At 39.0% G+C, this 12,464-nt stretch overlaps 1 protein-coding gene across 14 annotated transcripts in view; it reads right to left on the bottom strand.

The window, feature by feature from the left end:
- LOC128783698 (poly(rC)-binding protein 3-like) overlaps nucleotides 1-12,464 on the bottom strand; it is a 499,860-nt gene that overhangs the window by 89,455 nt on the left and 397,941 nt on the right. Inside the window, exon 5 of one of the 14 annotated variants that reach the window (XM_053934724.1) lies at nucleotides 9,119-9,211. The exons of the other annotated variants lie outside the window; for them this stretch is intronic. The gene's annotated coding sequence lies outside the window, so the exon portion shown is untranslated. The remainder of the gene's footprint in view (nucleotides 1-9,118; nucleotides 9,212-12,464) is intronic. 14 annotated transcript variants of the gene reach the window in all.

The raw sequence follows: 12,464 nt of genomic DNA, 5'->3' as shown, positions 1-12,464 counted from the left end.
TCTTCAGACGTCTGTTTTTTTCCCACATTTAGGCTTGTGTGCATTGGCTATGATGGGAATGGGATAGAGAAATGACAGTGGACTGTGCAAAATAGATGTGATTGTAAATTGCAACATATGCAAATCATCCAGTATAGCTTCCTAAACCATTTTTTTTAAATGATCCTCACTTGTATTTTTATTGAGTATTTCAGGCTTTACTCCTCTGCTTCATTTTTATTCTGCTGCTGGGTAGTTATTCAAAGATTGAAAAGTTCAGTCACAAGACAACAGGATTCTGCACTTGGTTATTGCAAATTCCTGTTTACAGCAAACACTGACGTAAGTGAATAAAGAATCTGGGTCAAAAAAGCACAACAGAGGATGCTACCTGTCTTTGTACTGAATAGCAGGCAGCTGGGAAATTGGCAAGCTTTAGCATAAAACCAGTGTGAAACTGCTTCAATGAGATGATTTTTTTTTTTATAAAGACATTTTAAATGTTCAGCCAAAGTAAGGAAAGTTCTTGTTTCCTATTGAATTAAGGCTTCACTTTCCAATAGAGCTAGGCAACTGTGGCTTGTATTTTTGTATCCACACAGCAGTGAAATTCATCTTGCTAGGAACAGCAGCACTGATTGTGTTGCTAAACAAATTAGCAGGGGACTGGACCTGTAGGTCTGGGAAGAAGCACTCTTCAGAACAGTTGTCCACCACTAAATAGAGAAAAAGAAAAGATGCTGTGGAGAACACATTATCAGGATACTGCCTGGGAAGATAAGCCCTAGGGACATTGCTGCTATACTGATAACATATGATAATCTGCTTGGAAGATTCTAGGGTAATGTTATAACAAGAATAAAATTGATGATGCAATTTTTGACCATATGTAAGTGGTGGGAGATTGTACAATATTAAGAAAAAGACATAAGCCAGGCCGCTCCATGAAGAGAATCTCTGAAGTGCATGAAAAGTAAGTCAACAAGGCATGGAGAAAAGAACACAAAGGAAGAAGAGAGCCCCAAACCAATTTACAATGAGTCATAGTTCTCCAAAATAACACATCAACCTAAAAATATATCCAGTTGTCATCCCAACAATATGGCACTTACTGAACCAGATCCTGAAAAGAATAAATTGTCTCCTGAAACTGAGCGTTTGGATGAGCCTTTTTTCAATTAAATATGTGATTGATACCTTTAAAAACAATTTCAATAGATGAACACACACGATGATATGATGTTGCCTGTTGAAGGTGTTGCCCTCTTTGAAAATGTCACGCATCGAGAGTCGAGGGCTCTTCAGAAGTTCACACACACAGAGCACATTATGCATTGTTAATCTGCTAGTTGTATTGGTACACAAATTTGGTCAAACAAAGCCAGTAGAATTGTTTTTTACATTTTTTTCCTGAAAATACATATCCAAATTACAAATACAAAGTCTTTACTACCTCGATCTCACTAGATATTGTTTTCACTGGGACTAATAAAAGTCTAGAGTAAGTTAATTTATCTTATTGGTATTACTGCTTAGGGATGGGAAAGGCAGACTAGTCTCCAATTTACAGTACTAAAAATAGTCAAATACACTTGCTGTAGGCATTTTAAAAATAGAATCCTATTTTAAAAGCAAATAAATAATTTTTAAAAGTTCCTCTAAATCCACACTTTCTTGCAAAAGTTAGATTTCAAAAACATGGATTAAACCCCCAAGACTCCTCTAGTGGAAAGCACTAGGAACTCTGCCATAAGAATAAATTGTAGCCACATCAATGGTAATGGAAATTGTAGGCAAATTAATTGCCTACAAACATGCCTTTATTGTAAAAAAAGAAGTCAGGATAAGATTGATTTGTTACAATGTAGATGTTAGGTGTTACAGAGTCCATTAATGAAATAAAAAGTTAGAGTAAATCCATCACTGTCAATGAAGATGTATTAAATATAAGATTGCTTCTGGCATTCTTACACATGTAAAGACATTTACCTTTGGGCTACTGTTAGTCAGCCTCTGTGTGTGAGCATCAGCCTGCCATCACAATGCTCGAACAAGATATATATTTTAATCAGTTGTTTTCTTCATTTAAAGATGAACTGCTAAGCAAAAAGCTATGTTCCTACTGCTGCTTTAGGATATATTAAAGAACTCAGCAGCAGGACCAGGCATTTTTGCTTAAACATTGTGTGTTAATGTCTTTTGCCCTGCTTTCTTTTCCGGTCCCTTCCCTGTGAGCAACTCTGAGCAATGTATCATCTCGATTCGTAAAAGTTTTGTTTGCTCCTCTTGAGAGGTACATGCTTTTTCGTCTTGTTCTAGATTTAGGTGTTTCCACCACCTCCAAAGAAAAGGGCAATAGGTTTTGGGAACTTGCAGAAAGCCTGGATGCCTGTCAGCTCCCACTCCCACACCTCGAAGAGGGGCTGTGTCAGCCCAGGCTGCTGCACTTGAAGGAGGTGCCCTCCCTGCCAACTCGGATGGAGTGTGCTGACAGCCCAGTGTGAAGAGGGACCCCGACCTGCTGCTGGGCTTGACATACTTCTGAAATTCCCTAAAACTTCTCTGGATGACTTTGTGCTATTATTGGCCTCAAGAATCCCAGTCCTATTGCTTAACCTGCAGTGACAGACTGTTCCCACTGCATGATTACATAGATACAGGAGCAGAAAGTAAAGAACAAGAACCCACCTTTTCCTGTAGGAAACCAGGCCCATTATCAGTACCAGCCCTGCTATTAGAGGCATCAAAAAGCTTACACAGGGAAAACAACCAACATTGTGGATAAAAATATGTATTTTTCTAAATGCCACCCTGCTGTCCTCTCCCATTCCTGCCCACCAGCTTTGAAGAGGGCAAGATACAGCTCTTTGTGAATTCACCGGGCACAGTTTCAGCCATCTCAATGAATGAATGGGTTGGCAGAAACAAAAGAATTGTAACATTTTGTTCTACACACTGAACCTCAAAGGTCTTGATCTCAAAATGTCATTGGTCTGAGATGTCCAAATAAATGTGCTTCAGAAGAACTGTAACCTTTAATAAAAAGGTACAAGTACTTTCTAAGGATATAGGTCTTCAGCACTAATATAATATATATAAATAAAAACAAATCAAGCACCACAGATGGTCTTTAATGACAAAATTTACATTACAAAGCAGAATTGGATGTTTACGGACCTGGCAAAGGATTGAAAAAGACTGCTTTACCTTCAAACTGCCACTAAAAAAAGCCTCCATTTCCATAGATGTGTCCCAATGCACTACCTTTTCTGTAATGAGTGCTAGAAGATCTAATCAGAGACAGATGCCTACTGAAACACAAATCCACATCCAGTGGTTCCTTCAGACAGCAAAACTCACCTCAGTAATTTCCCTTTTTGCAGAGAGCAAGCCAACTTTAAGTCCCTCTTGAACTTTTAAACTAGAGTTTAAATGAGACTTGGGAGAGGTATAGTTGTTAATGTTGACCACCTGCCTGAATGCTTCACTTAGCTATGAAGTAGATCATACAGCACACGTGTCAACAAGCCTTGTGATCAGTGGTGTCAAAAGGCTGACAATACATCTAATAATAGCCAGCACAGGCACCTCCATATTCAGCACTCATTGCTAGGAGTCAATTATCCACCATCTATTCAAGGGCCTTTTGAAGTCCTTCTTGTGTTACTTGAAAATGAAATTACACCAGGTCAGGTCAGTTGAAATGGTTGGATTTCTTGTTGGCTGAAGTCCACATCTCCTTTTTTTTGTTTTTTTTTTTTTTGGCTGTATGTCAATGCTAGCTGCAAACTTTTAGTAAAGCTGCAGTGGGATCAGTCAGTTTTATCCAGCTTTGGCACCAGTGACTCTACGCAGAATTTCTCTAAGCTCAAGCTTTTAAGGGAAACTGCCCCTTGAGTGCCCTGTTACAGCCCCAGTTTTCAGACTGCTGAGGTCTGCCATAAACCTCAGTGAGATGGGAAGTTCAGAACCCTAACATCTGAGCTCCAGAACAGGGAGCACCGAGTGAGCGTCCTCAGAAGCGCTTTCACCCAGCTGTCATCCAGCTTTCTTCTAACCTTTTCCATTTCAGCATCCTCCTTCTGATATCAACTCCACATATCCTCTGCTTTTCTCTTACCCATTTAGATTACAAAACTGGCTTTTCCTTTCAGCTACCTATAAGCTGATCTGACATCACTGTCAGAAATTCATACTCCACATGGAAAATCATCACAATTATAAGCTTTAATATTTATTTGATGAAGAAAACAATCCTGAGAGATGAACTGCTTTGTTAGGACATGTACCTGGAAATATCTTTAAGTAATCATTCCATCAGGAGTGAAGAAGGATTTCAATTAAATAAAGAAACTATGCAGCTGAGTGGTGATATTCTATCAATGAACACAGAGGTATGTGCCCAATCCATGCATGTTGAAGAAAACAAGATGTCAGAAAAGGTTAGGATAGCCAGCTGAAGCAAATCTGGTGCAATTTTACTCTGTCACTCATCTAGGTGATCTAAGGTGACCACTGCTCAATGTCCCCTCCTGTAGGCATGGCTAACAGACCCAATGCTTTTCTGTGCAAGGGATGGAGAAATCTCTTGGGGACACATGCTAAGAGGTAAGTTAGGGTGAAGATAGAGATGTCACAATAAAGGTCCAGAAAGAGAAATGCTCAGAAACCTCAGAGCCTCTCCATGACACCAAACGATGTCTTGCTGTGCCTCATGGTCAAGGCCATTTTGCTGTGATTAGCTGAGAAGCAGTTAAATCAACACCTTGGAAATTAAGTAATAAATTTTGGGTTGATCATCTCTTTTGTGTTCCTTACAGATAGGAAGGATCAAGAATATTAGTGGTAACATTTGGAGGTATTTTATGTCCTGTTCTTTTGTCCCCTAAGAAAGTTTAAGACTGAGTCTTAGATGGGTGGATGTTGGTTCAGTTAAGAATACATTTATATTGAAAAACAAAGCACAACCTACATTTACAGTAAGAAAAGTTGCTCCACAAAGCTGTGAGAAAGTAAAACAGCAAGACCTCATTGGGGAGCTCATTTTAGAGAAAGCACAGCAGGATGTGCAGCCACAGTAAAATAATATTCAAAAAATCTGACCTAGATAACAGTATTTCTTAGTGACTAGAATTCATTAAAAACAACAGATTAAAAATGTACTGCACAGGATTCTTTGAAGCCTGAGTGTCACACTCAGATAAAATAACTGAACTTATGTAAAAATGAAAGCAACTTTTTTTTTTCCCCTTAACAGAAAAATAACAAAGAAATCTATGAGTTCTGCTATTAAGAAGAAGTTAATAATAAGTCAGAATACGAAAAAGAGCTCTGACTTTGTAAGATTTTATATAAGTGAACACTATCCTTGGCTATGAGTGAAGGCAACAAGCTCACAGACCTAAGTGCTGTGGGATACCAAATAGAAAAGCAGAACTCAGTATAAGTTTCAAAGTTTCCATACCATAAACCAAAAGCATTTCCACATCATTTTATTGAAAATATATGATTATTAAGTTATGCTGTCTCATGGTAGCAGTGTATCAGAATGTATTAGGAAACATCCTTTCCTACTTCCCTGCTTCTCCTTGAGTGCTACAGTAAAAATCCTTAGAAAAGGAATCTTGGGTGTGTCCCCTCACAGGGAATAAAGGAAAATCAAACCCTTTAGTCCTTGAGAAAGCTTCTGAGTTGTGCTGAATAAAGCCCCAGGTTACTGCTCCATTTCGGGAAGGTACTTCAATGCTTCTGGACTCAAAGTCAAGCATGTACTTAAGCACTATACTAATGCCGAAATGCCTTTCCACATCAAGCCTATATTAACCTTGCAAGTGGAGATGGTTTACTTTAAATGCTTTACTTTTGTATAAGCATGAATAAGGATGAGATTTATGGACTTACAGATTATTTTTTTCTGTAAAAATAACATGATGCATCACAAAATACTTTATAGTGTAAATTCTAAACTTTAGATGCCTGCAGAAAGTCCTCTGGAAATCTGAAAGATACTCTCCAAAACCAAGAAAAACAATAATCAAATCTCTAGTTCACAATTTGCTAAAAAAGGGGAAGAATTACAGAACCAAAACATGCCTTCATGCTTACCACATTTGACAAGTTTGACAGTTTCTTAAAAATTACTTCAGAAGCACCTTTGAATTGTACAACTCCTTTACAGCTATTCACTGCATGGTTAGTCATTTGTCATATAAGAGTATTTACTTTTGCCCTGAATCAGTTACAGGGGTGAAATGAAAATATTTTCTCTTATAAAACACTAAAACAATGTAGGTAAATGAGTGTGCTCCATATTTGTTGTTATTTATTTACGACTTGTATTTAGTATAAGCTTTCTAATTAACCATCAAGATTTTCTAAACAAACCCATTAAAGGAGCTCAATAAGAAAATGACTACAGTTACCAGCTAATAAAGGGCTCCTTCATTCCCTAAAGATAGCACAGCACTGGTCAACCATGCTGCAGGAAAGGAATGGTTCACTGCAACTTCTCCAGTCGGGACCCTAAGCCCTCTGTGAAGCAATTCCTACTGGATTTAACAGCGGTGACCGAAAAGGTTGCTGGCCCTCCCATCCTATTCCCATACCACTCCACTGCCACAGTTAAATCTAATGAGTTAGAGACTCCAAGTTCCCCGCCACCTCAGCTCACGGCTGCCTCAATACCAAATAAAACCTGAAGGTGAATCACACATCCCTCAAGCTGGGAGCTGCAGTGGCTGGAGAGCAGGCACACTACTTTTTGCTATTTTTACCTCAAGGATAAGAAATTCCAACAGAGGCAGGGCAAAGTAGATGGTAGTAACTTCTTAAGCTGCTTCAGTCTGAATCAATGGAGCTCTTCAATCACAGTCCACAGAGCAAAACCCAGCCTAGTTCCCCATCTGCTCCACAGAAGTCATCTACAATAGGATTTGCTAAAGTATAGTGGGATTTGCTTTCTTTTATTGGCCAAATCTGACAAATCTCTGGAATTAAACTTTTTATAACTCAATTTCACCAAGCAGATGAAACTTCTTGGACAGACAGTTCTGCTCAGTAAAGCAGCAACGTGGATGGCTTTGGATCTTGGGCAAATTTGCAGAACTATCAGAATGAAATCTGACTTAAAGAATTTTGTGTGAATTTTGTAACTGTACTCTTGCATTTTAGAGCTACTATTTTGAGGCCTCACAGACTGTTATCTTGCAGGGCCAGCAATCTAGAGAAAAACTTGGTATTTTGGAATGAGTGTTCTTCCACCTGGGATTTATGCAGATTGTCCCAAAAGTCCTAACACAACTGGCACCTGTTCAAATGTCTCTAGTGACAGCTACTCCCTGGCAGTCATCAGCAAAATCTCCCTAGAATTTCTGTTCTTACCATCCAGAACAACTCATTATTTCACTGTGCTCAGACTTTAAGCCTACATGTAAGGTAAAATTGCTACAAGGTCCTCCTGTTGCTTCAAAAATCTCTGTCAGCAGCCTTTTGCTGGATGCTGATTTACTGTGTTTGGTATCTGGCATTTCTGCATTGTTTCCATCATCTGGAAGTTCAAAACATGGTTAACAGGCTGGATGGCTAACACAGGCTATGCTGCTTTCCTAATGTCAGAGTGCACGCTGCCTTCATCCCTCTGCCCGAGAGTGGAAAGGTAACGTTGCTCCCAGTTTTTACCTAATTTCTTTCTACTCCAGAAGCTCTGAATAAAACCTGTTCCAAATAATTTTCCTGTTTTACTGTTCATTCAGAATCATGATGCTTTTTCCTGGATGTATTTTTCTCCCATTTCCACTGTACAGTACAGAAAAAATCATTCCTCCCTACCCGCTGTTCCAAATAATTGATTTGGGCTCTACATTAACCTTTGCAGCTAAAACTGTCTAAACTATTGAATGCTTAATAAGGAAGTTTCTTCTTTCATGCATGAATCTGAGGTTTCTGCTTTTAGACTCTTGAGCTCCAGAAAAGAGCACACACAGCTTGCTGTTTCTTTATAATTATTTATTTCATTTCACTTGAGGCACTTTTGTGAGGAACACTTCAGTATGAGTTGGGATCTTCAAAGCTAATTTACAGGTGAAACAAAAACACTAGAAGATGGACAACTGCAATATTCTATGACACTCCAAGTAAATGGAATTATATTAGGTAAGGATAGTGCCACTTCAGCTCCAGAACTGGAGCGAGCTTGTTCTTTGGGAAAGTGTATCTGATCTCTAATACACTAGGGGCAAATCAGGAGCAACGTCAGGACATTGGATGGAATGGATTTACATCAGTGACAGAGGAGAAGATGACTGGTTTTATAGAACATACTTGAAAAATTGAAGCAGCCTCTAGGTCTCCTCTCCCCAGCCCTCAGCCCACACAGACCCCCAGGATGTAATTCAGGAGGAAAATAAACAAACCAAAACTATGACTCTCACCCGCATCTTTTGTTTTTCCCAAGATTTTGTTCTGGTCCTAACACATAATTTATTTTCACACTAAGATCAGCAAACACATAGCGAAACATCATCTGCATTTCCCTGAATTCTCCTTTGTTTTTTCCATAGGAAAGTCTGTCCTTAAAAGACTGCCCAAAATCTGTACTTAGGCTGTGACTAAGTGACCAAAGTATTGCTTTGGATCATGCAACCCCAAATTCAGTAAAGCAGTTAAATTTATATTTTGGTTTTTAATGCTCAGCTAAATACTCACCTATACGTATGGATCTCACTGAAATCAGATGGATTTAAACACATACTTTTCCACAATAGAAACAGACTTAAGCATTATGTTCAACAGCTCTTTGGAGATGGGACTTAAGCAAGTCAAGGCAAATAACACATTAAATCAGTAAGTACTGCTCTCTGCTTCTGTGCTAGCACAGTAATTAAGATGTGGCTGCAGAAGTGGCAAATCATACTCTGTACCCCACAAAAAATATAAGTTAATGTAATTGAAGTACTTCAGACATATTGTTGGTTGTACCACGCTCCTGACACTGTCTTTTGGGATTATTTTGTCTGATTTACTTCACCAGGAACAGATGAGTCCCAATTTCCACATGAATAATTGCTCCCGTAATTGGGAGAGAACAGATTTTCAAGTTCAGATAAGGTAAAATTAATGTGCCAAAATGCAGGTAACTCACCTGAGGATGAGCCCCCTCAGACTACTGTCATAAATCATCATTACTTCAGTCCCTACTCCAGACACTGGAAGAGGCTGTCGTTTAAGCCATTGTCTGAAACACAATTTTGGTGACTGTAAAATCTCGTCTGATCCACAAGTATAAATTCAAATTAGCCACAGTGACTGACAGTTGTATTGCTCTCAAAATCCTTTATATTGAAAAAGTTGATGTATGTAGAATTTACCATCAGAAATAATATCTTAAATTAAAATCTCATTGCAGATGGAGACTGGTAAATGACTTTCAAATGATTTTAGAAAAGCTCTTTTGCATTTACTAAAGCAATAAGTTTTAATACCCACATCTCAGGCTTGAAAGCCCAGAAGTAGCTCTTTAGCAAGGTAGAGTAGCAAGTGGAGATCAAGTAATAGACACATTTATAACTTAATTCTGTGCTGATCATCACACGACGATCTCCACGTACATGTATGTACATACATAGATTTTTAACTTTATAGTGTGTATACTTTATGAGGACATTAAAGATACATACATTAATTATTCATAACAATATTAAAATTGAAGCAGGGTGTGCACCAAATTAATGGAGTTTCCAATTATACAAATCTTAGTTCTTCTTCCAAAAAAAGTTGCAAAAAGGACTTACCATTTCCTTTTAATCTTATGTTTTAAATTAAAAATATACTGAGAGATACCTTAATCAAAACACAAAAAAGCACCAGTTTAACTGGTAAAATATAAAATATTTTATTTTATAAAAATACTGGTCTCTGCTTTGCTTGTGGTAGTGCTCCTCAGACTTATTACTGCAATTCTCCTGCAGTTTGGTTAAATGTCAATGCTCCAATTACTTTAATAGTCAAACTGTGTGCTATTTTCACCACAGAGTCATTCAGGCTTGTCATGTTTGACAAATCCAGTAATTGAGATGAACTCTTGGAGAATACTGACATGTAACCAGTCATTTCCTACTGCAGAACATTGACCTCTGCAGCACAAATCACAGAGGATTTATTCAGCAGCTTGAAAAAACAAACAGGCTTGTTAAGTTTAAGATCATAATTTAATACATCTCCATTCATTTCCTTGTTTATTCACTTTCTGTTCCACTGGGGTGGGAATGAAAACATTAGGAGAACTTTCAATAAGCAGAAAAAAGGACTACATTAAATATTCTGAAAAACTATTGTGAATTAAAAATGGCCCAGTAGATTATTAGAGGCTGAGTGCGCTGTCAAACGGCTTCAAATCCCCCCTCAGTGCTCCCTGCCTCCAAGCAGCTGCACCCCACCCCGGCTTCAGTTCATTAACAGAAGAAAGTATTATACTAATTACATAAAGTATTTATCAACAGTGATCATTTCAGTCGTTCCAGTATATTAACCCTTGCTGGGGCCTTTTTATTTTTACTTTACCTCCCCCACGAGGTGCTGCAGCTGGTGTGTAAAAATGCACTGAAACCTCAGGACTCTCCTGATTCACCTTGGATTCACTGAACCAAGCACAAGGAGTGCAAAACCTACTAAGTGTGCACTTGCTGGGCTGGCAGGTCCTTGGGTGATGCCTCTGAGACAACCACCAGTGTTTGACAGGTCTGAACAGACACAAGCACATCACATTTGTATTGAAAAAACAAGTATTTTGCAATGACAGCTTGTTGCAAAGGTAAAATGCAACAAAGGTCTGGGATGAGGATGCAACCTAGTTCAAATGCAATTCTGAAGCTTCCCTGTGATCTACATCAACTGGGGACCTGATGCTATTTTTGTTATGAACGACACTACAGACCTTAGTACCAGAATTCAGCCTTTCTTTGGATGCAGCACTACTATTTCATATCATGAAATTAACTCCTGCTCAAAGCAATATAACCCCAAAAAGAAGGAATTGCGATCAACAGCAAATGATGGATAGAAATATAAGAAGAAATAACTGACACAGACAATACCGGCTTCTGAGAAATGACCTTTGCAGTTGACAAAATTAAACATCCATTTGAATGCTTCTGACTGCCTTCATCAGAGACAGGGGCTGGTCTAGGACATACATTAGCAAACCAGGCTTATAAGAAACCTTGCTTCATGTCCCCTCTCCCAAAGACTTTTCGCTTGCTCTTTGTCAAGTGAATTCATTTATTTATTTTACAAGCTGATAGATTGTTCTTCCCTAGAGTCTTTTAAAGAAATGTATTAAATATCACAGGTCACTTAGCTTCTGCAGGGGATAAAGACCTCTCACATACTAAAGACAGCATGCCCATATAATTTTTTTAATGCATTCTAATTCACAAGCAAGTGTATGGCAACCACCAAGATGAAAGGACATCAGAAAAGATCTGAGAAGGCAGAACTAAGAGCAAAACAAAAAATCCTTAGTAGGAAAAGAAAGCTAGAAATTACTTATGCAAAATTCTATTTTCAGGAAAAAGAAAGTGTTCAAAATCACAATAAAATGGGAAAGTGAACAACTAAGCAGTTCTACTCTGATTAGATTACTATATATTTATTTCCATACTGTTTCTTTCCAGTATAATTTTTTCCATTAGGTGTGCAGTGCCCACCTGAGAGACAGAAACCAGAAACCTACTACAAGGCTACTTGGAACATCTGGTAGTGTACAAAGCCTTGGAGCTATGGAGCAACAACAATGCTCCCCCTCAATGCTGAGGTGATGTAACCCACATCAAAGGAAGGCACTTAACTGTCCCTTCAGCTGGGCACTGCAGATTCCAGCCTTTTCCATGGGAATGCACAAGATCTTCTCAGAAGATGGTGGTTAGTTACTCACACATCATGCACTCAAACAGAAATCAGCCTGTGGTACAGGGCACAGCTGACTGAAGCAATTCAGTGCATTTGCCTTGAGGAGTCTGACTCAGAGAGCAGTGGGAGGACTGGCTCTCAGTACCAGTCCTTTCCAGTCTCACAATCCTCCCTATCTCCACTGGTCACGCACACTGTGCCCATCTTTACTCAGGAGTGCATTTGCCAATATCATGAATTAACTTTCTGTCTCTTTGTGTGACACAAATCCAGTTGAGCCTTGTAACAAGGAACAATCAGCACCAAGAAGGTCACAGGGAAGACCAGGTGCTCTCCCAAGGTCCTGCAAGCTGGATAGCAGCGTTCCCTGAAGGCACCACAGTGTCTTGCACCATCTGCATGCGACTGCAGCTGCCAAAGGGGTTCCCCTAAGCACTAAAGCACTACAGAGGCCTGATCCACAGAGCACCTGTAGGCACCACCACAGTGCAGAGAGGACAACTCCTTGAGTTAGTTACGAGCACTTATGGATAAAGTGCATTAGGAGGCAGGAGGGTTGCTACCTCTCCAAGGCTGTGCCA

The sequence above is a fragment of the Vidua chalybeata genome, chromosome 1 (genome assembly GCF_026979565.1).
Source record: "Vidua chalybeata isolate OUT-0048 chromosome 1, bVidCha1 merged haplotype, whole genome shotgun sequence".
NCBI classification, from domain to species: Eukaryota; Metazoa; Chordata; class Aves; order Passeriformes; family Viduidae; genus Vidua; species Vidua chalybeata.
The sequence above is the reverse complement of the archived record's forward strand: the minus strand, read 5'-3'. Positions and strand labels throughout refer to the sequence as shown.